Source organism: Anomaloglossus baeobatrachus, unplaced genomic scaffold (genome assembly GCF_048569485.1).
Source record: "Anomaloglossus baeobatrachus isolate aAnoBae1 unplaced genomic scaffold, aAnoBae1.hap1 Scaffold_885, whole genome shotgun sequence".
In the NCBI taxonomy this organism is placed as follows: domain Eukaryota; kingdom Metazoa; phylum Chordata; class Amphibia; order Anura; family Aromobatidae; genus Anomaloglossus; species Anomaloglossus baeobatrachus.
In genome coordinates this window covers 26,216-50,933 of record NW_027445278.1, presented here as the reverse complement: position 1 = coordinate 50,933, position 24,718 = coordinate 26,216, and the positions used below count along the sequence as shown (strand labels likewise).

Genomic DNA, 24,718 nt, shown 5'->3' with positions numbered 1-24,718 from the left:
CTAGTGGAAGGAGGGGGCAATCTCTTTTTTTCCCGGGTGGTAGGGGGATGACAGGAGAAGGGAAGCGGGTGGTGAGAAAGGTACAGAGGGCAGGGTTTGGGGGCTGGGAAGGAAAGGGAAAAGATTAGGGTTTGGGGATGATGAAAGGGCTTTCTACGGGTAAGGATGGCAAAGGGTGGCAGTGACGGAAAGTCAGGCAACCTGTCCTGTCCGTCTTTTTGTATCGTGAATTGGAAAGACTGCAAGGGGGAGGGGAGTTGCTTGCGCCCTAAAGGAGGAGTTATTCAGATTCATTGCAGTGGGCGGCGGCTGCAAAACGCACCATTCTTCTTGTTTTGGCTCTGCAAAGCAGCCTTTTCAAGGGTTGGCTTGGGTGACAAAATGTCTTGTGTAGGCGTGGGTTTGTCTCCCTCTCGCTCTCTCTCCCTAAGATGTGTCCGGCATAGGCCAGGGTGCCACTCGAGGCCCAAACCAATTCTGGTTATCGCTTCTCGGCCTTTTGGCTAAGATCAAGTGTAGTATCTGTTCTTATCAGTTTAATATCTGATACGTCCCCTATCTGGGGACCATATATTAAATGGATTTTTAGAACAGGGAGATGGAAAAAGAGCTTGCTCTGTCCACTCCACGCATTGACCTGGTATTGCAGTACCTCCAGGAACGGTGCACCCCTTCTTAACCCAGTTTCCAAAAGCAGAACTCAATTCACCTGATTCATATTAGCCCGATTTAATGAATTGGAAGAAAGCATACGTCTTCATATGCACCTCAATTTGGCCCATTCACTTTTCACACTTCCTCCTTTTGTTTTTTATCTTTCACACTTTTGACTTTCTTTATTCATCCAAATAGCAAACTCATCACCACTCAACCTGACCAACTCGGCTATGTCCCCGTGCTGCAGTTCTCTGTCTTATCTAGATCATTTGCAATTGAATGGAATAGATCCCTTTTGGACAAAGTGGATTCACCTGCTGCTGCAGTGACCACAGGTGTGATAACATCTAGAATTGGCATCTGGTGCGATCTCTCCGCTTCCACTCCAAAGAAAGTTACCTGTTTATTCCTATCATGCATTGGTTTTTGGGGTTTTCTTTGAGTAATGATGATCTCTTTAGTAGTCTGTTGGCGCCCTCTCCTGGAGGAATAGTTTGCTTGCTCTTGGACATTCTAAAAGAGAGGTCATGATAGACATTGAGCTTCTGAGCTCAATTGGGGACAGTCATGGGTGATGAATGTTTGCAACCTACTGCGAAGCCTCATACCGCAATATAAGGAACGTCAAATACTAAGAAAGGGCGGCCTATGAAAGAATTACTACTTTCAATAAGTACACTTAAACGGCTAATTGGGAATAGAAAAACTGTAAAAAGCCCTCTGAGAAAGCCCCCCTCTAACCTTTGATAGTAAGCTTTTCTGTAGTCTGCCTGTTGATGTATTTTCCGTTTGAACTGTGCACAACATGAAGAGACGGAACACTGGCGGCTTGTCACAATGCCCCCCGATGACATCACAATAGCGCTGCTGCCTAGAAAACAAGCTGCGCAGAAGAAGTTGTTCTTTGGGTGGGAGGGTGGGCTAGTGGAAGGAGGGGGCAATCTCTTTTTTTCCCGGGTGGTAGGGGGATGACAGGAGAAGGGAAGCGGGTGGTGAGAAAGGTACAGAGGGCAGGGTTTGGGGGCTGGGAAGGAAAGGGAAAAGATTAGGGTTTGGGGATGATGAAAGGGCTTTCTACGGGTAAGGATGGCAAAGGGTGGCAGTGACGGAAAGTCAGGCAACCTGTCCTGTCCGTCTTTTTGTATCGTGAATTGGAAAGACTGCAAGGGGGAGGGGAGTTGCTTGCGCCCTAAAGGAGGAGTTATTCAGATTCATTGCAGTGGGCGGCGGCTGCAAAACGCACCATTCTTCTTGTTTTGGCTCTGCAAAGCAGCCTTTTCAAGGGTTGGCTTGGGTGACAAAATGTCTTGTGTAGGCGTGGGTTTGTCTCCCTCTCGCTCTCTCTCCCTAAGATGTGTCCGGCATAGGCCAGGGTGCCACTCGAGGCCCAAACCAATTCTGGTTATCGCTTCTCGGCCTTTTGGCTAAGATCAAGTGTAGTATCTGTGAGGCTCGGCAGATGCAATGCACACTGGAAGGTTGCGCTTGCTAGTACTCTTGATGTATAGTATATTCATCTAGAGGAAAACATGGCCCTACCAGGATCGAGGCTATTAGACTGAGTAAGTGTGGGGGCTATGGTGCAATGTGCCCCAGGACTGACGACCCTGGAGTGAGTCTGAGCTTGCTGGCTTGGGACCCCGGCGAGCCTTGGGCTCTGTAGCACACCGTACCTTGCCCTTTCATACTTTCTGAGCATATTGCTCTATCCCGGCCTTCTGGCTAGGAAGGGAAATTTTTATAATCATGGTCGGAGGTCCGTTCAGCTTTGGGCTGAGAAACCAACACCCGGTTGGAGGTCCGGGTCAGCTTCGGCTGAGAAACCAACACCCGGTTGGAGGTCTGGGTCAGCTTCGGCTGAGAAACCAACACCCGGTTGGAGGTCCGGGTCAGCTTCGGCTGAGAAACCAACACCCGGTTGGAGGTCCGGTTAGCCTTGGGCTGAGAAACCAACACCGGTTGACGGTCCGGGCAGTTTCGGCTGCGAAACCAACAACTAGTAGCTCTCTACTCCACTTGGGTAAGATGCCTGGGTGGACGCTGGGAGCAACGACAAGGCTCAACCAGGCTTCGGCTTGGGGGAGCACCGAAGATCCCTGACCCTTGCTGTGGCCTTCTGGCTCGGAGGGACGGGGTTGATTTTTGGGGACCCTCTCCTCACGGAGGGGTCCACACGAATCCTAGCCTTTGCACTGTTTTTGGTGTGACTTCGGTCATGCATTTTTTGCGGTGCTTTGGAAAGCTTCATTAAATCAAAATCTGTTCTTATCAGTTTAATATCTGATACGTCCCCTATCTGGGGACCATATATTAAATGGATTTTTAGAACAGGGAGATGGAAAAAGAGCTTGCTCTGTCCACTCCACGCATTGACCTGGTATTGCAGTACCTCCAGGAACGGTGCACCCCTTCTTAACCCAGTTTCCAAAAGCAGAACTCAATTCACCTGATTCATATTAGCCCGATTTAATGAATTGGAAGAAAGCATACGTCTTCATATGCACCTCAATTTGGCCCATTCACTTTTCACACTTCCTCCTTTTGTTTTTTATCTTTCACACTTTTGACTTTCTTTATTCATCCAAATAGCAAACTCATCACCACTCAACCTGACCAACTCGGCTATGTCCCCGTGCTGCAGTTCTCTGTCTTATCTAGATCATTTGCAATTGAATGGAATAGATCCCTTTTGGACAAAGTGGATTCACCTGCTGCTGCAGTGACCACAGGTGTGATAACATCTAGAATTGGCATCTGGTGCGATCTCTCCGCTTCCACTCCAAAGAAAGTTACCTGTTTATTCCTATCATGCATTGGTTTTTGGGGTTTTCTTTGAGTAATGATGATCTCTTTAGTAGTCTGTTGGCGCCCTCTCCTGGAGGAATAGTTTGCTTGCTCTTGGACATTCTAAAAGAGAGGTCATGATAGACATTGAGCTTCTGAGCTCAATTGGGGACAGTCATGGGTGATGAATGTTTGCAACCTACTGCGAAGCCTCATACCGCAATATAAGGAACGTCAAATACTAAGAAAGGGCGGCCTATGAAAGAATTACTACTTTCAATAAGTACACTTAAACGGCTAATTGGGAATAGAAAAACTGTAAAAAGCCCTCTGAGAAAGCCCCCCTCTAACCTTTGATAGTAAGCTTTTCTGTAGTCTGCCTGTTGATGTATTTTCCGTTTGAACTGTGCACAACATGAAGAGACGGAACACTGGCGGCTTGTCACAATGCCCCCCGATGACATCACAATAGCGCTGCTGCCTAGAAAACAAGCTGCGCAGAAGAAGTTGTTCTTTGGGTGGGAGGGTGGGCTAGTGGAAGGAGGGGGCAATCTCTTTTTTTCCCGGGTGGTAGGGGGATGACAGGAGAAGGGAAGCGGGTGGTGAGAAAGGTACAGAGGGCAGGGTTTGGGGGCTGGGAAGGAAAGGGAAAAGATTAGGGTTTGGGGATGATGAAAGGGCTTTCTACGGGTAAGGATGGCAAAGGGTGGCAGTGACGGAAAGTCAGGCAACCTGTCCTGTCCGTCTTTTTGTATCGTGAATTGGAAAGACTGCAAGGGGGAGGGGAGTTGCTTGCGCCCTAAAGGAGGAGTTATTCAGATTCATTGCAGTGGGCGGCGGCTGCAAAACGCACCATTCTTCTTGTTTTGGCTCTGCAAAGCAGCCTTTTCAAGGGTTGGCTTGGGTGACAAAATGTCTTGTGTAGGCGTGGGTTTGTCTCCCTCTCGCTCTCTCTCCCTAAGATGTGTCCGGCATAGGCCAGGGTGCCACTCGAGGCCCAAACCAATTCTGGTTATCGCTTCTCGGCCTTTTGGCTAAGATCAAGTGTAGTATCTGTTCTTATCAGAACAAACTGAGCTAGCTACACTTGACGAGATACGATCAGGGAGACAAGCTCCGAAGCCCAGCCGAGACCGAAAGAGGGAGATCGGACGGAAGAAGAGCTTGGCAGAAAGAAGCAAGAAGACGAAGGCTCGGAGAAGACTTGGGGAGACCAGAGGAACTTCGAGGAGGAACACAGCGGGAGAAGACACCCGGAGAAGAATCCAAGATCCAGCTCCGGGAACTCAAGCAGGAACCAGCCATGGCAAGCAAGCCAGAGAAGGCAGCCAAGAAGGCTCAGGACCCAGGGACCTCCAGGAAGGCTCATCCAGAGGCTTCTTCGGCCCAAGAGGCCCCTACCTCCGACGCCAGCCGGCCGGAGGGAGCCCGGACGCCGCCTGAAAAGGCTCCAACCCTGGAGCCTTGGATGCGGCAGACGGTCGCCCTGAAGCTGAAGGCGGTGGATGGTAGGTTGCCGGACATGTCCAGCGACGTGTTCTGCAAGAAGATGATTCTGGATCAGGGCTTCTCCAGGGCGGAAACCCTGAGTGTCCAGACCTTCATGACTGGCATTTTTCTGGTAACCTTTGCCACGGTGAATGCCTGCAGGAGATACTGGGAGGCGATGAACGCAGCGATGCCGGACTCCCCTTTTCATTCTTTTTTAGGATCCTGTCCTATACAGAGGGATGAGAAGAGGATCACGGTCTCCATGCGGAACCCGCACACCCCAGGAAGAGACATCTCCACGTTCCTGGGACGTCTCTGCACAGTGGTGAGGGAGCCATCCCACATCCTTAACGGCAACGGATTCTGGACGGGTAAGTGGTCAGTAACCGTTCGACTCTACAGGGAACCAGCATCCGAGGATGGTCTCCAGCACCTGCCCCCGACATTCTCTCTGGGAAACTCCTTTGGTCTCATCTACTACCCGGACATGCCACACAACTGCAGGAAATGTGGCGGGAAAGGGCATTCGATGAAGACCTGCAAGGAGGACGCCTGCAGGGTTTGCCGGGTGACAGGACACAGCTCCAAGGACTGCCCAAAGAAGAAGACTTGCAACCTATGTGGACAGGCGGACCACCTTTACAAGGACTGCCCACAGCGGGAGAAATCCTGGGCAAGGGTTGCCGCGGCGACCCAGTATCGGGTAGTCACAGCTTCGTCGACCAAGGCAGCTACTACCAAGGCCACAGAGGCCAAGGACAAGGCGGCCAAGAACCCAGCGACCGTGGCTCCTGCCGATGCCCCAGCAGCCACGGAGTCCAGGGAAAAGAAGGGTAAGAAAACTGTTGCCCCCTCCCTGGCCCCCCCCCCCTGTCACCCCTGTCCAAACCCCTCCCCCCCCGGCCAACCCTACTGAGGATTCCACTACCTCCACCTCATTTCCCTACTCCTCAGTTGGTCTCCTCACCCCCCCCCCAAAGCCCACTCTCCCTCCCCAGACCATGAGAGCAGAGGGCCTCAGCACTCTTGCACTTTTCACCGAGGAGGATTTTCCAGCTCTTGTCTCCTCAGGTACAGGCCAAAGGAAAAGGAAGGTGGAAGATAGTCCTGTCGCAGAACCTTCCAAGCTGTTCATTGTGGACCTTAACCCACCCCAGGAAGAGGAGGATGGCCTCCTCCCAGAACCGGACGTGCTGGAGCAGATGGTGGAGTCCCTTGTGGCCGAAGAAGAAATGGAGGAGTCGGAAGCCACTGAGGCACCATCCCTGCTTGATCAGCTAGCAGAAGAGGGTCTGCTGGAGATACCCTTACCAGCAGGTGCCAAAGAGGAAGAACCGCCCGACCGGAGTGGTAACTAAGGCACACCGCCTGCTCTAACTTTCTCTTTCCTCCAATGACTGCTAACATTAACATCTTTTCCATTAATGTTAGGAGCATCAGAGACAAGTTCCGACGTCAGACAATTTTTGCGTTCCTTAACACTCAGTCTAGTGATGTATTTTTCCTGCAGGAATGCTCCCTTCCCTCCTCTAGGTCCTTCAACCATCTGGCCAGGGAGTGGACCCATGGCCCATCCTACTGGTCTGGCGGGGGCGACTGTAGGTCCGCGGGGGTCGCCGTGCTGATCAGGGGAAGCGCCTTCACATTGGACTCTGTTCAGGAAATCGTCTGCGGAAGGTTACTGCTCGTGGATGGCACCTGGGCGGGAGAACCTGTCAGGTTCATCAATGTGTATGCTTCTCCTGTGAAGAGCGATCGACTGGAGCTCCTCCAAGCCCTGCGCCCTCAGCTCGCTACCGCCAGGACGGTAGTGATGGCCGGGGATTTCAACTGCCCGATTGAGGAGGATGGACGCAGTTCTGGAACGGCTGCCAAGTTGGACGTCACATCCAAACTGCTCATTGAGATGGTGACCGAAGCCTCTCTTGTGGACGTTGTTGGCTCCATCGGACACGGATCCGTGAACTATTCATGGTGCCGATCCGATGGCTCGCTGCGTTCCAGGATTGACTTTGTGTTTACCTCTCGGGCGGTTGGGCGGAGTGGGCACTCGATGGTCCCCTGCTTCTTCTCTGACCACAGAGCCATTCACTTTCAAGGTGTGCTGGGCCATGGCTTCCCCATTGGCCCGGGCTCCTGGAAGCTGAACTGCTCTCTGCTGGAAAAGGGTGAGATTCTGGAGGAGCTTAGAGCTGCCTACTCCACGTGGCGGGCCTACAAGGCGGTCTTCCAGTCTGTTTCCGACTGGTGGGAATACGTTAAACTCGAGTTCCGTTTCTTCTTTCAGGCAAAGAGTCAACAACAGGCGTGTCTGAAGAGGAGGGACTTCAGGAGACTCCAGCGTGAGCTGCGTTCCCTGCAGGACCTTCTTCGATGCGGCTGGGACGTGAGAGAGGAGCTGGAGGAGACTAAGAGGAGCCTGAAAAGGCACTTCGAGGAGGAGTCCGAGCGAATTGTCTTCCGTTCCAAAGTGGAGAACCTGGAGAAGGGTGAGAAATGTAACTCGTTCTTTTTCAGGAAACTCCACGCCGGTCACACGCCCATGAATGAACTACGAGACGAGAGTGGAAACATGCGACGCGGGAAAGAGAACGTGATGAAGGTCGTCAGCGACTTCTACAGCGAACTCTACGCCCGCAAGACTACTGACCCCGAGGCCGCCGATAAGTTCCTGTCAGGTATCACTAACCATCTTGACCCTGCAGACGCGGCGGCCATGGATGTTCCTCTGACGGTGGACGAGCTGCTCTCGGCCGCCAAATCCTTTAGTTCTGGCAGGACACCGGGCAGTGACGGCCTCCCAGCAGAGCTCTATGTAGCGCTGGGAGACCTAATCTGTCCGGACCTGTTAGGGCTGTATGAGGAGATGGTGGTGGAGGGCAGAATGCCTCCATCTCTGAGGGAAGGAATGGTCACGATCCTGTACAAGCGTAAAGGAGAGAGGTGCGACCTGAAGAATTGGCGTCCCATCACCCTTCTGAACGTCGACTACAAGATCCTGGCCAAGACGATGGCAACGAGATTGAAGACTGTTATCGGACGGATCATCCACCCGGATCAGACCTGCGGCATCCCCGGACGTCGCATCGCAGACAGCCTGGCTCTCATGCGGGACACGGTCGAGTACATCAAAGCCCGCCGGGTGCACGCAGCCCTGATCTCGTTGGATCAGGAAAAGGCCTTCGACCGTGTTTCCCATGAGTTCCTGGGCAAAGCTCTGCACAGGTTAGGTTTGGGTAACATGTTTTGCTTGTATGTCCAACTAATGTATTTTGATATTCACAGCTCGGTGTTGGTGAACGGCTGGAAGACTGACCCCTTCCCGGTCCTCTCAGGGGTCAGACAAGGCTGTCCTCTGTCACCTCTTCTCTTTGTTTGTGTTATAGAACTCTTTGCAGAGGCTATCCGGCGGAATGGAGAGATCAGAGGGATCACCGCACCAGGACCAGAACGCTTCGAGGTCAAGTGCTCGATCTACATGGACGACGTGACCGTCTTCTGCGCGGACCGGCGCTCAGTCGACACCCTCGTCCAGACCTGTGAGACCTTCGGAAGGGCTTCGGGAGCCAAAGTCAACTGCGGGAAGTCGGAAGCCATGCTCTTCGGGGACTGGCAGCCGGCCTCTTCCGCCCCCTTCCCTTTCAGCATCCAGCCGGATTTCATCAAGGCTCTTGGAGTCTGGTTCGGGAAGGAAGGAGCAGCCCTCAAGTCCTGGGAGGAACGCTTGACCAAGATCACCCAACGGATCGGTCTGTGGAGCCTCAGACGCCTCACCTGTGAGGGCAAAGCACTGGTCCTGCGTAACGAGGTACTGCCCGTGCTGCAGTACACGGCCCAGGCCTGGCCCCCCCTTGCCACCGTGTGCAGGGCCATTACCAGGACGGTGTTTCGTTTTGTCTGGGGATCCAAGATGGACAGAGTAAAGCGGAGCATCATGTACAAGGATCCTCGCAAGGGTGGGAAGGGCGTACCCGATATCCCCACCCTCCTGCGATCCTCCTTCGTATGTGACTGCGTTCGCCGAACTCTGCGAGTCAAGAGAGGTTCCGCGGGTGGGTCCATGTCTCGCTTCTTCCTGCTCCCCCTTTGGAGACGGTTAGGCTGGGACAAGTGGGACAGCTCCTTCCCCTACAACTGGACGGCGCCATGGTTCTACGGAGACGTGGTTCGGTTTGTGAGGGAACACCAACTGGAGGGACTCAAGCCTGATTTGTGGAAGCCAAAGACTATCCACAAACTCATCAGAGCCAAGGACGAAATGGAGAACATTCCAGGACTTCATCACGACACACTGGAGACTGTTTGGACAAACGTGTCATCGGCTGGATTGACCAACGGGCACAAGGACTTGTCATGGATGGCGATACAGGGCGGACTGCCCGTCCGGTCATTCATGCACGCCCGGAACCTGTGCAAAACCCGGTACTGCCCAAGGTGCCCCTTCGTGGAGGAAACATCGCTGCACGCCTTTTGGGACTGCCGTTTTGCACAGCGCCTGTTGGTTGCCCTGGAGGATGACCTGAGGAACTCCGTCCCCAGAGGGAGCCTATCGTACCATTCCGTACTTTATGGACTCTTCCCTGGGACTCACACCGTTGGAGCCATCCAGGAGGCTTGGCGCCTTATGAACTGCTTTAAGGACGCTATTTGGGTCGCCAGGAACCGGCTCATCTTGAAGAGGGAGAGGATGTCTATCCAGGATTGCCGCAGGCTGATCCACAGCCTGCTCAGAGACTATTCCATCATGGACAGTCCGGACGACAGCGCCGAGGAGGAGGTTTAGACCTCTTCCATGCCCCCTCCCTCCTTTTCCCGTTATGTGCGTCTTTCAATAAAGCTTCGGGCCTGTGATTTCCCCACCCTATCCCCCTTTTCCCCTACCCCCATCCCCCAATTGCCGGTTCGTCGTTATTTATTGTCTAACTTTTTCTTTCAGCTTGAGTGTTATGGATAAGCATAGGAGTGTGATGTATAGTTTAGTGCGTCGTACTCTATGGCTATGTAAGAAGGATTGTATAGTTCTGTGTGTACGGGGCTGCGGCACTGTACACGGTTTGTTACCTTTTTGTGAGTAGTGCATGATAATAAAGATGCTGTTAAATCAAAAAATCTGTTCTTATCAGTTTAATATCTGATACGTCCCCTATCTGGGGACCATATATTAAATGGATTTTTAGAACAGGGAGATGGAAAAAGAGCTTGCTCTGTCCACTCCACGCATTGACCTGGTATTGCAGTACCTCCAGGAACGGTGCACCCCTTCTTAACCCAGTTTCCAAAAGCAGAACTCAATTCACCTGATTCATATTAGCCCGATTTAATGAATTGGAAGAAAGCATACGTCTTCATATGCACCTCAATTTGGCCCATTCACTTTTCACACTTCCTCCTTTTGTTTTTTATCTTTCACACTTTTGACTTTCTTTATTCATCCAAATAGCAAACTCATCACCACTCAACCTGACCAACTCGGCTATGTCCCCGTGCTGCAGTTCTCTGTCTTATCTAGATCATTTGCAATTGAATGGAATAGATCCCTTTTGGACAAAGTGGATTCACCTGCTGCTGCAGTGACCACAGGTGTGATAACATCTAGAATTGGCATCTGGTGCGATCTCTCCGCTTCCACTCCAAAGAAAGTTACCTGTTTATTCCTATCATGCATTGGTTTTTGGGGTTTTCTTTGAGTAATGATGATCTCTTTAGTAGTCTGTTGGCGCCCTCTCCTGGAGGAATAGTTTGCTTGCTCTTGGACATTCTAAAAGAGAGGTCATGATAGACATTGAGCTTCTGAGCTCAATTGGGGACAGTCATGGGTGATGAATGTTTGCAACCTACTGCGAAGCCTCATACCGCAATATAAGGAACGTCAAATACTAAGAAAGGGCGGCCTATGAAAGAATTACTACTTTCAATAAGTACACTTAAACGGCTAATTGGGAATAGAAAAACTGTAAAAAGCCCTCTGAGAAAGCCCCCCTCTAACCTTTGATAGTAAGCTTTTCTGTAGTCTGCCTGTTGATGTATTTTCCGTTTGAACTGTGCACAACATGAAGAGACGGAACACTGGCGGCTTGTCACAATGCCCCCCGATGACATCACAATAGCGCTGCTGCCTAGAAAACAAGCTGCGCAGAAGAAGTTGTTCTTTGGGTGGGAGGGTGGGCTAGTGGAAGGAGGGGGCAATCTCTTTTTTTCCCGGGTGGTAGGGGGATGACAGGAGAAGGGAAGCGGGTGGTGAGAAAGGTACAGAGGGCAGGGTTTGGGGGCTGGGAAGGAAAGGGAAAAGATTAGGGTTTGGGGATGATGAAAGGGCTTTCTACGGGTAAGGATGGCAAAGGGTGGCAGTGACGGAAAGTCAGGCAACCTGTCCTGTCCGTCTTTTTGTATCGTGAATTGGAAAGACTGCAAGGGGGAGGGGAGTTGCTTGCGCCCTAAAGGAGGAGTTATTCAGATTCATTGCAGTGGGCGGCGGCTGCAAAACGCACCATTCTTCTTGTTTTGGCTCTGCAAAGCAGCCTTTTCAAGGGTTGGCTTGGGTGACAAAATGTCTTGTGTAGGCATGGGTTTGTCTCCCTCTCGCTCTCTCTCCCTAAGATGTGTCCGGCATAGGCCAGGGTGCCACTCGAGGCCCAAACCAATTCTGGTTATCGCTTCTCGGCCTTTTGGCTAAGATCAAGTGTAGTATCTGTGAGGCTCGGCAGATGCAATGCACACTGGAAGGTTGCGCTTGCTAGTACTCTTGATGTATAGTATATTCATCTAGAGGAAAACATGGCCCTACCAGGATCGAGGCTATTAGACTGAGTAAGTGTGGGGGCTATGGTGCAATGTGCCCCAGGACTGACGACCCTGGAGTGAGTCTGAGCTTGCTGGCTTGGGACCCCGGCGAGCCTTGGGCTCTGTAGCACACCGTACCTTGCCCTTTCATACTTTCTGAGCATATTGCTCTATCCCGGCCTTCTGGCTAGGAAGGGAAATTTTTATAATCATGGTCGGAGGTCCGTTCAGCTTTGGGCTGAGAAACCAACACCCGGTTGGAGGTCCGGGTCAGCTTCGGCTGAGAAACCAACACCCGGTTGGAGGTCTGGGTCAGCTTCGGCTGAGAAACCAACACCCGGTTGGAGGTCCGGGTCAGCTTCGGCTGAGAAACCAACACCCGGTTGGAGGTCCGGTTAGCCTTGGGCTGAGAAACCAACACCGGTTGACGGTCCGGGCAGTTTCGGCTGCGAAACCAACAACTAGTAGCTCTCTACTCCACTTGGGTAAGATGCCTGGGTGGACGCTGGGAGCAACGACAAGGCTCAACCAGGCTTCGGCTTGGGGGAGCACCGAAGATCCCTGACCCTTGCTGTGGCCTTCTGGCTCGGAGGGACGGGGTTGATTTTTGGGGACCCTCTCCTCACGGAGGGGTCCACACGAATCCTAGCCTTTGCACTGTTTTTGGTGTGACTTCGGTCATGCATTTTTTGCGGTGCTTTGGAAAGCTTCATTAAATCAAAATCTGTTCTTATCAGTTTAATATCTGATACGTCCCCTATCTGGGGACCATATATTAAATGGATTTTTAGAACAGGGAGATGGAAAAAGAGCTTGCTCTGTCCACTCCACGCATTGACCTGGTATTGCAGTACCTCCAGGAACGGTGCACCCCTTCTTAACCCAGTTTCCAAAAGCAGAACTCAATTCACCTGATTCATATTAGCCCGATTTAATGAATTGGAAGAAAGCATACGTCTTCATATGCACCTCAATTTGGCCCATTCACTTTTCACACTTCCTCCTTTTGTTTTTTATCTTTCACACTTTTGACTTTCTTTATTCATCCAAATAGCAAACTCATCACCACTCAACCTGACCAACTCGGCTATGTCCCCGTGCTGCAGTTCTCTGTCTTATCTAGATCATTTGCAATTGAATGGAATAGATCCCTTTTGGACAAAGTGGATTCACCTGCTGCTGCAGTGACCACAGGTGTGATAACATCTAGAATTGGCATCTGGTGCGATCTCTCCGCTTCCACTCCAAAGAAAGTTACCTGTTTATTCCTATCATGCATTGGTTTTTGGGGTTTTCTTTGAGTAATGATGATCTCTTTAGTAGTCTGTTGGCGCCCTCTCCTGGAGGAATAGTTTGCTTGCTCTTGGACATTCTAAAAGAGAGGTCATGATAGACATTGAGCTTCTGAGCTCAATTGGGGACAGTCATGGGTGATGAATGTTTGCAACCTACTGCGAAGCCTCATACCGCAATATAAGGAACGTCAAATACTAAGAAAGGGCGGCCTATGAAAGAATTACTACTTTCAATAAGTACACTTAAACGGCTAATTGGGAATAGAAAAACTGTAAAAAGCCCTCTGAGAAAGCCCCCCTCTAACCTTTGATAGTAAGCTTTTCTGTAGTCTGCCTGTTGATGTATTTTCCGTTTGAACTGTGCACAACATGAAGAGACGGAACACTGGCGGCTTGTCACAATGCCCCCCGATGACATCACAATAGCGCTGCTGCCTAGAAAACAAGCTGCGCAGAAGAAGTTGTTCTTTGGGTGGGAGGGTGGGCTAGTGGAAGGAGGGGGCAATCTCTTTTTTTCCCGGGTGGTAGGGGGATGACAGGAGAAGGGAAGCGGGTGGTGAGAAAGGTACAGAGGGCAGGGTTTGGGGGCTGGGAAGGAAAGGGAAAAGATTAGGGTTTGGGGATGATGAAAGGGCTTTCTACGGGTAAGGATGGCAAAGGGTGGCAGTGACGGAAAGTCAGGCAACCTGTCCTGTCCGTCTTTTTGTATCGTGAATTGGAAAGACTGCAAGGGGGAGGGGAGTTGCTTGCGCCCTAAAGGAGGAGTTATTCAGATTCATTGCAGTGGGCGGCGGCTGCAAAACGCACCATTCTTCTTGTTTTGGCTCTGCAAAGCAGCCTTTTCAAGGGTTGGCTTGGGTGACAAAATGTCTTGTGTAGGCGTGGGTTTGTCTCCCTCTCGCTCTCTCTCCCTAAGATGTGTCCGGCATAGGCCAGGGTGCCACTCGAGGCCCAAACCAATTCTGGTTATCGCTTCTCGGCCTTTTGGCTAAGATCAAGTGTAGTATCTGTTCTTATCAGTTTAATATCTGATACGTCCCCTATCTGGGGACCATATATTAAATGGATTTTTAGAACAGGGAGATGGAAAAAGAGCTTGCTCTGTCCACTCCACGCATTGACCTGGTATTGCAGTACCTCCAGGAACGGTGCACCCCTTCTTAACCCAGTTTCCAAAAGCAGAACTCAATTCACCTGATTCATATTAGCCCGATTTAATGAATTGGAAGAAAGCATACGTCTTCATATGCACCTCAATTTGGCCCATTCACTTTTCACACTTCCTCCTTTTGTTTTTTATCTTTCACACTTTTGACTTTCTTTATTCATCCAAATAGCAAACTCATCACCACTCAACCTGACCAACTCGGCTATGTCCCCGTGCTGCAGTTCTCTGTCTTATCTAGATCATTTGCAATTGAATGGAATAGATCCCTTTTGGACAAAGTGGATTCACCTGCTGCTGCAGTGACCACAGGTGTGATAACATCTAGAATTGGCATCTGGTGCGATCTCTCCGCTTCCACTCCAAAGAAAGTTACCTGTTTATTCCTATCATGCATTGGTTTTTGGGGTTTTCTTTGAGTAATGATGATCTCTTTAGTAGTCTGTTGGCGCCCTCTCCTGGAGGAATAGTTTGCTTGCTCTTGGACATTCTAAAAGAGAGGTCATGATAGACATTGAGCTTCTGAGCTCAATTGGGGACAGTCATGGGTGATGAATGTTTGCAACCTACTGCGAAGCCTCATACCGCAATATAAGGAACGTCAAATACTAAGAAAGGGCGGCCTATGAAAGAATTACTACTTTCAATAAGTACACTTAAACGGCTAATTGGGAATAGAAAAACTGTAAAAAGCCCTCTGAGAAAGCCCCCCTCTAACCTTTGATAGTAAGCTTTTCTGTAGTCTGCCTGTTGATGTATTTTCCGTTTGAACTGTGCACAACATGAAGAGACGGAACACTGGCGGCTTGTCACAATGCCCCCCGATGACATCACAATAGCGCTGCTGCCTAGAAAACAAGCTGCGCAGAAGAAGTTGTTCTTTGGGTGGGAGGGTGGGCTAGTGGAAGGAGGGGGCAATCTCTTTTTTTCCCGGGTGGTAGGGGGATGACAGGAGAAGGGAAGCGGGTGGTGAGAAAGGTACAGAGGGCAGGGTTTGGGGGCTGGGAAGGAAAGGGAAAAGATTAGGGTTTGGGGATGATGAAAGGGCTTTCTACGGGTAAGGATGGCAAAGGGTGGCAGTGACGGAAAGTCAGGCAACCTGTCCTGTCCGTCTTTTTGTATCGTGAATTGGAAAGACTGCAAGGGGGAGGGGAGTTGCTTGCGCCCTAAAGGAGGAGTTATTCAGATTCATTGCAGTGGGCGGCGGCTGCAAAACGCACCATTCTTCTTGTTTTGGCTCTGCAAAGCAGCCTTTTCAAGGGTTGGCTTGGGTGACAAAATGTCTTGTGTAGGCGTGGGTTTGTCTCCCTCTCGCTCTCTCTCCCTAAGATGTGTCCGGCATAGGCCAGGGTGCCACTCGAGGCCCAAACCAATTCTGGTTATCGCTTCTCGGCCTTTTGGCTAAGATCAAGTGTAGTATCTGTGAGGCTCGGCAGATGCAATGCACACTGGAAGGTTGCGCTTGCTAGTACTCTTGATGTATAGTATATTCATCTAGAGGAAAACATGGCCCTACCAGGATCGAGGCTATTAGACTGAGTAAGTGTGGGGGCTATGGTGCAATGTGCCCCAGGACTGACGACCCTGGAGTGAGTCTGAGCTTGCTGGCTTGGGACCCCGGCGAGCCTTGGGCTCTGTAGCACACCGTACCTTGCCCTTTCATACTTTCTGAGCATATTGCTCTATCCCGGCCTTCTGGCTAGGAAGGGAAATTTTTATAATCATGGTCGGAGGTCCGTTCAGCTTTGGGCTGAGAAACCAACACCCGGTTGGAGGTCCGGGTCAGCTTCGGCTGAGAAACCAACACCCGGTTGGAGGTCTGGGTCAGCTTCGGCTGAGAAACCAACACCCGGTTGGAGGTCCGGGTCAGCTTCGGCTGAGAAACCAACACCCGGTTGGAGGTCCGGTTAGCCTTGGGCTGAGAAACCAACACCGGTTGACGGTCCGGGCAGTTTCGGCTGCGAAACCAACAACTAGTAGCTCTCTACTCCACTTGGGTAAGATGCCTGGGTGGACGCTGGGAGCAACGACAAGGCTCAACCAGGCTTCGGCTTGGGGGAGCACCGAAGATCCCTGACCCTTGCTGTGGCCTTCTGGCTCGGAGGGACGGGGTTGATTTTTGGGGACCCTCTCCTCACGGAGGGGTCCACACGAATCCTAGCCTTTGCACTGTTTTTGGTGTGACTTCGGTCATGCATTTTTTGCGGTGCTTTGGAAAGCTTCATTAAATCAAAATCTGTTCTTATCAGTTTAATATCTGATACGTCCCCTATCTGGGGACCATATATTAAATGGATTTTTAGAACAGGGAGATGGAAAAAGAGCTTGCTCTGTCCACTCCACGCATTGACCTGGTATTGCAGTACCTCCAGGAACGGTGCACCCCTTCTTAACCCAGTTTCCAAAAGCAGAACTCAATTCACCTGATTCATATTAGCCCGATTTAATGAATTGGAAGAAAGCATACGTCTTCATATGCACCTCAATTTGGCCCATTCACTTTTCACACTTCCTCCTTTTGTTTTTTATCTTTCACACTTTTGACTTTCTTTATTCATCCAAATAGCAAACTCATCACCACTCAACCTGACCAACTCGGCTATGTCCCCGTGCTGCAGTTCTCTGTCTTATCTAGATCATTTGCAATTGAATGGAATAGATCCCTTTTGGACAAAGTGGATTCACCTGCTGCTGCAGTGACCACAGGTGTGATAACATCTAGAATTGGCATCTGGTGCGATCTCTCCGCTTCCACTCCAAAGAAAGTTACCTGTTTATTCCTATCATGCATTGGTTTTTGGGGTTTTCTTTGAGTAATGATGATCTCTTTAGTAGTCTGTTGGCGCCCTCTCCTGGAGGAATAGTTTGCTTGCTCTTGGACATTCTAAAAGAGAGGTCATGATAGACATTGAGCTTCTGAGCTCAATTGGGGACAGTCATGGGTGATGAATGTTTGCAACCTACTGCGAAGCCTCATACCGCAATATAAGGAACGTCAAATACTAAGAAAGGGCGGCCTATGAAAGAATTACTACTTTCAATAAGTACACTTAAACGGCTAATTGGGAATAGAAAAACTGTAAAAAGCCCTCTGAGAAAGCCCCCCTCTAACCTTTGATAGTAAGCTTTTCTGTAGTCTGCCTGTTGATGTATTTTCCGTTTGAACTGTGCACAACATGAAGAGACGGAACACTGGCGGCTTGTCACAATGCCCCCCGATGACATCACAATAGCGCTGCTGCCTAGAAAACAAGCTGCGCAGAAGAAGTTGTTCTTTGGGTGGGAGGGTGGGCTAGTGGAAGGAGGGGGCAATCTCTTTTTTTCCCGGGTGGTAGGGGGATGACAGGAGAAGGGAAGCGGGTGGTGAGAAAGGTACAGAGGGCAGGGTTTGGGGGCTGGGAAGGAAAGGGAAAAGATTAGGGTTTGGGGATGATGAAAGGGCTTTCTACGGGTAAGGATGGCAAAGGGTGGCAGTGACGGAAAGTCAGGCAACCTGTCCTGTCCGTCTTTTTGTATCGTGAATTGGAAAGACTGCAAGGGGGAGGGGAGTTGCTTGCGCCCTAAAGGAGGAGTTATTCAGATTCATTGCAGTGGGCGGCGGCTGCAAAACGCACCATTCTTCTTGTTTTGGCTCTGCAAAGCAGCCTTTTCAAGGGTTGGCTTGGGTGACAAAATGTCTTGTGTAGGCGTGGGTTTGTCTCCCTCTCGCTCTCTCTCCCTAAGATGTGTCCGGCATAGGCCAGGGTGCCACTCGAGGCCCAAACCAATTCTGGTTATCGCTTCTCGGCCTTTTGGCTAAGATCAAGTGTAGTATCTGTTCTTATCAGTTTAATATCTGATACGTCCCCTATCTGGGGACCATATATTAAATGGATTTTTAGAACAGGGAGATGGAAAAAGAGCTTGCTCTGTCCACTCCACGCATTGACCTGGTATTGCAGTACCTCCAGGAACGGTGCACCCCTTCTTAACCCAGTTTCCAAAAGCAGAACTCAATTCACCTGATTCATATTAGCCCGATTTAATGAATTGGAAGAAAGCATACGTCTTCATATGCACCTCAATTTGGCCCATTCACTTTTCACACTTCCTCCTTTTGTTTTTTATCTTTCACACTTTTGACTTTCTTTATTCATCCAAATAGCAAACTCATCACCACTCAACCTGACCAACTCGGCTATGTCCCCGTGCTGCAGTTCTCTGTCTTATCTAGATCATTTGCAATTGAATGGAATAGATCCCTTTTGGACAAAGTGGATTCACCTGCTGCTGCAGTGACCACAGGTGTGATAACATCTAGAATTGGCATCTGGTGCGATCTCTCCGCTTCCACTCCAAAGAAAGTTACCTGTTTATTCCTATCATGCATTGGTTTTTGGGGTTTTCTTTGAGTAATGATGATCTCTTTAGTAGTCTGTTGGCGCCCTCTCCTGGAGGAATAGTTTGCTTGCTCTTGGACATTCTAAAAGAGAGGTCATGATAGACATTGAGCTTCTGAGCTCAATTGGGGACAGTCATGGGTGATGAATGTTTGCAACCTACTGCGAAGCCTCATACCGCAATATAAGGAACGTCAAATACTAAGAAAGGGCGGCCTATGAAAGAATTACTACTTTCAATAAGTACACTTAAACGGCTAATTGGGAATAGAAAAACTGTAAAAAGCCCTCTGAGAAAGCCCCCCTCTAACCTTTTATAGTAAGCTTTTCTGTAGTCTGCCTGTTGATGTATTTTCCGTTTGAACTGTGCACAACATGAAGAGACGGAACACTGGCGGCTTGTCACAATGCCCCCCGATGACATCACAATAGCGCTGCTGCCTAGAAAACAAGCTGCGCAGAAGAAGTTGTTCTTTGGGTGGGAGGGTGGGCTAGTGGAAGGAGGGGGCAATCTCTTTTTTTCCCGGGTGGTAGGGGGATGACAGGAGAAGGGAAGCGGGTGGTGAGAAAGGTACAGAGGGCAGGGTTTGGGGGCTGGGAAGGAAAGGGAAAAGATTAGGGTTTGGGGATGATGAAAGGGCTTTCTACGGGTAAGGATGGCAAAGGGTGGCAGTGACGGAAAGTCAGGCAACCTGTCCTGTCCGTCTTTTTGTATCGTGAATTGGAAAGACTGCAAGGGGGAGGGGAGTTGCTTGCGCCCTAAAGGAGGAGTTATTCAGATTCATTGCAGTGGGCGGCGGCTGCAAAACGCACCATTCTTCTTGTTTTGGCTCTGCAAAGCAGCCTTTTCAAGGGTTGGCTTGGGTGACAAAATGTCTTGTGTAGGCGTGGGTTTGTCTCCCTCTCGCTCTCTCTCCCTAAGATGTGTCCGGCATAGGCCAGGGTGCCACTCGAGGCCCAAACCAATTCTGGTTATCGCTTCTCGGCCTTTTGGCTAAGATCAAGTGTAGTATCTGTGAGGCTCGGCAGATGCAATGCACACTGGAAGGTTGCGCTTGCTAGTACTCTTGATGTATAGTATATTCATCTAGAGGAAAACATGGCCCTACCAGGATCGAGGCTATTAGACTGAGTAAGTGTGGGGGCTATGGTGCAATGTGCCCCAGGACTGACGACCCTGGAGTGAGTCTGAGCTTGCTGGCTTGGGACCCCGGCGAGCCTTGGGCTCTGTAGCACACCGTACCTTGCCCTTTCATACTTTCTGAGCATATTGCTCTATCCCGGCCTTCTGGCTAGGAAGGGAAATTTTTATAATCATGGTCGGAGGTCCGTTCAGCTTTGGGCTGAGAAACCAACACCCGGTTGGAGGTCCGGGTCAGCTTCGGCTGAGAAACCAACACCCGGTTGGAGGTCTGGGTCAGCTTCGGCTGAGAAACCAACACCCGGTTGGAGGTCCGGGTCAGCTTCGGCTGAGAAACCAACACCCGGTTGGAGGTCCGGTTAGCCTTGGGCTGAGAAACCAACACCGGTTGACGGTCCGGGCAGTTTCGGCTGCGAAACCAACAACTAGTAGCTCTCTACTCCACTTGGGTAAGATGCCTGGGTGGACGCTGGGAGCAACGACAAGGCTCAACCAGGCTTCGGCTTGGGGGAGCACCGAAGATCCCTGACCCTTGCTGTGGCCTTCTGGCTCGGAGGGACGGGGTTGATTTTTGGGGACCCTCTCCTCACGGAGGGGTCCACACGAATCCTAGCCTTTGCACTGTTTTTGGTGTGACTTCGGTCATGCATTTTTTGCGGTGCTTTGGAAAGCTTCATTAAATCAAAATCTGTTCTTATCAGTTTAATATCTGATACGTCCCCTATCTGGGGACCATATATTAAATGGATTTTTAGAACAGGGAGATGGAAAAAGAGCTTGCTCTGTCCACTCCACGCATTGACCTGGTATTGCAGTACCTCCAGGAACGGTGCACCCCTTCTTAACCCAGTTTCCAAAAGCAGAACTCAATTCACCTGATTCATATTAGCCCGATTTAATGAATTGGAAGAAAGCATACGTCTTCATATGCACCTCAATTTGGCCCATTCACTTTTCACACTTCCTCCTTTTGTTTTTTATCTTTCACACTTTTGACTTTCTTTATTCATCCAAATAGCAAACTCATCACCACTCAACCTGACCAACTCGGCTATGTCCCCGTGCTGCAGTTCTCTGTCTTATCTAGATCATTTGCAATTGAATGGAATAGATCCCTTTTGGACAAAGTGGATTCACCTGCTGCTGCAGTGACCACAGGTGTGATAACATCTAGAATTGGCATCTGGTGCGATCTCTCCGCTTCCACTCCAAAGAAAGTTACCTGTTTATTCCTATCATGCATTGGTTTTTGGGGTTTTCTTTGAGTAATGATGATCTCTTTAGTAGTCTGTTGGCGCCCTCTCCTGGAGGAATAGTTTGCTTGCTCTTGGACATTCTAAAAGAGAGGTCATGATAGACATTGAGCTTCTGAGCTCAATTGGGGACAGTCATGGGTGATGAATGTTTGCAACCTACTGCGAAGCCTCATACCGCAATATAAGGAACGTCAAATACTAAGAAAGGGCGGCCTATGAAAGAATTACTACTTTCAATAAGTACACTTAAACGGCTAATTGGGAATAGAAAAACTGTAAAAAGCCCTCTGAGAAAGCCCCCCTCTAACCTTTGATAGTAAGCTTTTCTGTAGTCTGCCTGTTGATGTATTTTCCGTTTGAACTGTGCACAACATGAAGAGACGGAACACTGGCGGCTTGTCACAATGCCCCCCGATGACATCACAATAGCGCTGCTGCCTAGAAAACAAGCTGCGCAGAAGAAGTTGTTCTTTGGGTGGGAGGGTGGGCTAGTGGAAGGAGGGGGCAATCTCTTTTTTTCCCGGGTGGTAGGGGGATGACAGGAGAAGGGAAGCGGGTGGTGAGAAAGGTACAGAGGGCAGGGTTTGGGGGCTGGGAAGGAAAGGGAAAAGATTAGGGTTTGGGGATGATGAAAGGGCTTTCTACGGGTAAGGATGGCAAAGGGTGGCAGTGACGGAAAGTCAGGCAACCTGTCCTGTCCGTCTTTTTGTATCGTGAATTGGAAAGACTGCAAGGGGGAGGGGAGTTGCTTGCGCCCTAAAGGAGGAGTTATTCAGATTCATTGCAGTGGGCGGCGGCTGCAAAACGCACCATTCTTCTTGTTTTGGCTCTGCAAAGCAGCCTTTTCAAGGGTTGGCTTGGGTGACAAAATGTCTTGTGTAGGCGTGGGTTTGTCTCCCTCTCGCTCTCTCTCCCTAAGATGTGTCCGGCATAGGCCAGGGTGCCACTCGAGGCCCAAACCAATTCTGGTTATCGCTTCTCGGCCTTTTGGCTAAGATCAAGTGTAGTATCTGTGAGGCTCGGCAGATGCAATGCACACTGGAAGGTTGCGCTTGCTAGTACTCTTGATGTATAGTATATTCATCTAGAGGAAAACATGGCCCTACCAGGATCGAGGCTATTAGACTGAGTAAGTGTGGGGGCTATGGTGCAATGTGCCCCAGGACTGACGACCCTGGAGTGAGTCTGAGCTTGCTGGCTTGGGACCCCGGCGAGCCTTGGGCTCTGTAGCACACCGTACCTTCCCCTTTCATACTTTCTGAGCATATTGCTCTATCCCGGCCTTCTGGCTAGGAAGGGAAATTTTTATAATCATGGTCGGAGGTCCGTTCAGCTTTGGGCTGAGAAACCAACACCCGGTTGGAGGTCCGGGTCAGCTTCGGCTGAGAAACCAACACCCGGTTGGAGGTCTGGGTCAGCTTCGGCTGAGAAACCAACACCCGGTTGGAGGTCCGGGTCAGCTTCGGCTGAGAAACCAACACCCGGTTGGAGGTCCGGTTAGCCTTGGGCTGAGAAACCAACACCGGTTGACGGTCCGGGCAGTTTCGGCTGCGAAACCAACAACTAGTAGCTCTCTACTCCACTTGGGTAAGATGCCTGGGTGGACGCTGGGAGCAACGACAAGGCTCAACCAGGCTTCGGCTTGGGGGAGCACCGAAGATCCCTGACCCTTGCTGTGGCCTTCTGGCTCGGAGGGACGGGGTTGATTTTTGGGGACCCTCTCCTCACGGAGGGGTCCACACGAATCCTAGCCTTTGCACTGTTTTTGGTGTGACTTCGGTCATGCATTTTTTGCGGTGCTTTGGAAAGCTTCATTAAATCAAAAAATCTGTGAGGCTCGGCAGATGCAATGCACACTGGAAGGTTGCGCTTGCTAGTACTCTTGATGTATAGTATATTCATCTAGAGGAAAACATGGCCCTACCAGGATCGAGGCTATTAGACTGAGTAAGTGTGGGGGCTATGGTGCAATGTGCCCCAGGACTGACGACCCTGGAGTGAGTCTGAGCTTGCTGGCTTGGGACCCCGGCGAGCCTTGGGCTCTGTAGCACACCGTACCTTCCCCTTTCATACTTTCTGAGCATATTGCTCTATCCCGGCCTTCTGGCTAGGAAGGGAAATTTTTATAATCATGGTCGGAGGTCCGTTCAGCTTTGGGCTGAGAAACCAACACCCGGTTGGAGGTCCGGGTCAGCTTCGGCTGAGAAACCAACACCCGGTTGGAGGTCTGGGTCAGCTTCGGCTGAGAAACCAACACCCGGTTGGAGGTCCGGGTCAGCTTCGGCTGAGAAACCAACACCCGGTTGGAGGTCCGGTTAGCCTTGGGCTGAGAAACCAACACCGGTTGACGGTCCGGGCAGTTTCGGCTGCGAAACCAACAACTAGTAGCTCTCTACTCCACTTGGGTAAGATGCCTGGGTGGACGCTGGGAGCAACGACAAGGCTCAACCAGGCTTCGGCTTGGGGGAGCACCGAAGATCCCTGACCCTTGCTGTGGCCTTCTGGCTCGGAGGGACGGGGTTGATTTTTGGGGACCCTCTCCTCACGGAGGGGTCCACACGAATCCTAGCCTTTGCACTGTTTTTGGTGTGACTTCGGTCATGCATTTTTTGCGGTGCTTTGGAAAGCTTCATTAAATCAAAATCTGTTCTTATCAGTTTAATATCTGATACGTCCCCTATCTGGGGACCATATATTAAATGGATTTTTAGAACAGGGAGATGGAAAAAGAGCTTGCTCTGTCCACTCCACGCATTGACCTGGTATTGCAGTACCTCCAGGAACGGTGCACCCCTTCTTAACCCAGTTTCCAAAAGCAGAACTCAATTCACCTGATTCATATTAGCCCGATTTAATGAATTGGAAGAAAGCATACGTCTTCATATGCACCTCAATTTGGCCCATTCACTTTTCACACTTCCTCCTTTTGTTTTTTATCTTTCACACTTTTGACTTTCTTTATTCATCCAAATAGCAAACTCATCACCACTCAACCTGACCAACTCGGCTATGTCCCCGTGCTGCAGTTCTCTGTCTTATCTAGATCATTTGCAATTGAATGGAATAGATCCCTTTTGGACAAAGTGGATTCACCTGCTGCTGCAGTGACCACAGGTGTGATAACATCTAGAATTGGCATCTGGTGCGATCTCTCCGCTTCCACTCCAAAGAAAGTTACCTGTTTATTCCTATCATGCATTGGTTTTTGGGGTTTTCTTTGAGTAATGATGATCTCTTTAGTAGTCTGTTGGCGCCCTCTCCTGGAGGAATAGTTTGCTTGCTCTTGGACATTCTAAAAGAGAGGTCATGATAGACATTGAGCTTCTGAGCTCAATTGGGGACAGTCATGGGTGATGAATGTTTGCAACCTACTGCGAAGCCTCATACCGCAATATAAGGAACGTCAAATACTAAGAAAGGGCGGCCTATGAAAGAATTACTACTTTCAATAAGTACACTTAAACGGCTAATTGGGAATAGAAAAACTGTAAAAAGCCCTCTGAGAAAGCCCCCCTCTAACCTTTGATAGTAAGCTTTTCTGTAGTCTGCCTGTTGATGTATTTTCCGTTTGAACTGTGCACAACATGAAGAGACGGAACACTGGCGGCTTGTCACAATGCCCCCCGATGACATCACAATAGCGCTGCTGCCTAGAAAACAAGCTGCGCAGAAGAAGTTGTTCTTTGGGTGGGAGGGTGGGCTAGTGGAAGGAGGGGGCAATCTCTTTTTTTCCCGGGTGGTAGGGGGATGACAGGAGAAGGGAAGCGGGT

At 50.2% G+C, this 24,718-nt stretch overlaps 8 non-coding genes and 7 pseudogenes across 8 annotated transcripts; all 15 read left to right on the top strand.

Moving 5' to 3' along the window:
- Positions 1 to 483: 483 nt before the first annotated feature.
- On the top strand, positions 484 to 674 carry LOC142289013 (U2 spliceosomal RNA). The gene has a single exon (XR_012749586.1). It is a non-coding gene; the product is annotated as a U2 spliceosomal RNA (small nuclear RNA).
- A 1,387-nt stretch (positions 675 to 2,061) lies between these two features.
- On the top strand, positions 2,062 to 2,188 carry LOC142289037 (U2 spliceosomal RNA; annotated as a pseudogene).
- Positions 2,189 to 2,872: 684 nt separating this feature from the next.
- On the top strand, positions 2,873 to 3,068 carry LOC142289021 (U2 spliceosomal RNA). Its single transcript, XR_012749593.1, has one exon. It is a non-coding gene; the product is annotated as a U2 spliceosomal RNA (small nuclear RNA).
- Positions 3,069 to 4,455: 1,387 nt separating this feature from the next.
- On the top strand, positions 4,456 to 4,559 carry LOC142289031 (U2 spliceosomal RNA; annotated as a pseudogene).
- A 5,430-nt stretch (positions 4,560 to 9,989) lies between these two features.
- Positions 9,990 to 10,194, top strand: LOC142289014 (U2 spliceosomal RNA; annotated as a pseudogene).
- Positions 10,195 to 11,581: 1,387 nt separating this feature from the next.
- LOC142289036 (U2 spliceosomal RNA) lies at positions 11,582 to 11,708 on the top strand (annotated as a pseudogene).
- A 684-nt stretch (positions 11,709 to 12,392) lies between these two features.
- On the top strand, positions 12,393 to 12,588 carry LOC142289020 (U2 spliceosomal RNA). The gene has a single exon (XR_012749592.1). It is a non-coding gene; the product is annotated as a U2 spliceosomal RNA (small nuclear RNA).
- A 1,387-nt stretch (positions 12,589 to 13,975) lies between these two features.
- LOC142289011 (U2 spliceosomal RNA) lies at positions 13,976 to 14,166 on the top strand. Its single transcript, XR_012749585.1, has one exon. It is a non-coding gene; the product is annotated as a U2 spliceosomal RNA (small nuclear RNA).
- A 1,387-nt stretch (positions 14,167 to 15,553) lies between these two features.
- Positions 15,554 to 15,680, top strand: LOC142289035 (U2 spliceosomal RNA; annotated as a pseudogene).
- Positions 15,681 to 16,364: 684 nt separating this feature from the next.
- Positions 16,365 to 16,560, top strand: LOC142289019 (U2 spliceosomal RNA). Its single transcript, XR_012749591.1, has one exon. It is a non-coding gene; the product is annotated as a U2 spliceosomal RNA (small nuclear RNA).
- Positions 16,561 to 17,947: 1,387 nt separating this feature from the next.
- Positions 17,948 to 18,138, top strand: LOC142289010 (U2 spliceosomal RNA). The gene has a single exon (XR_012749584.1). It is a non-coding gene; the product is annotated as a U2 spliceosomal RNA (small nuclear RNA).
- Positions 18,139 to 19,525: 1,387 nt separating this feature from the next.
- LOC142289034 (U2 spliceosomal RNA) lies at positions 19,526 to 19,652 on the top strand (annotated as a pseudogene).
- Positions 19,653 to 20,336: 684 nt separating this feature from the next.
- On the top strand, positions 20,337 to 20,532 carry LOC142289018 (U2 spliceosomal RNA). Its single transcript, XR_012749590.1, has one exon. It is a non-coding gene; the product is annotated as a U2 spliceosomal RNA (small nuclear RNA).
- Positions 20,533 to 21,919: 1,387 nt separating this feature from the next.
- LOC142289033 (U2 spliceosomal RNA) lies at positions 21,920 to 22,046 on the top strand (annotated as a pseudogene).
- A 1,502-nt stretch (positions 22,047 to 23,548) lies between these two features.
- Positions 23,549 to 23,744, top strand: LOC142289016 (U2 spliceosomal RNA). The gene has a single exon (XR_012749588.1). It is a non-coding gene; the product is annotated as a U2 spliceosomal RNA (small nuclear RNA).
- Positions 23,745 to 24,718: the final 974 nt, after the last annotated feature.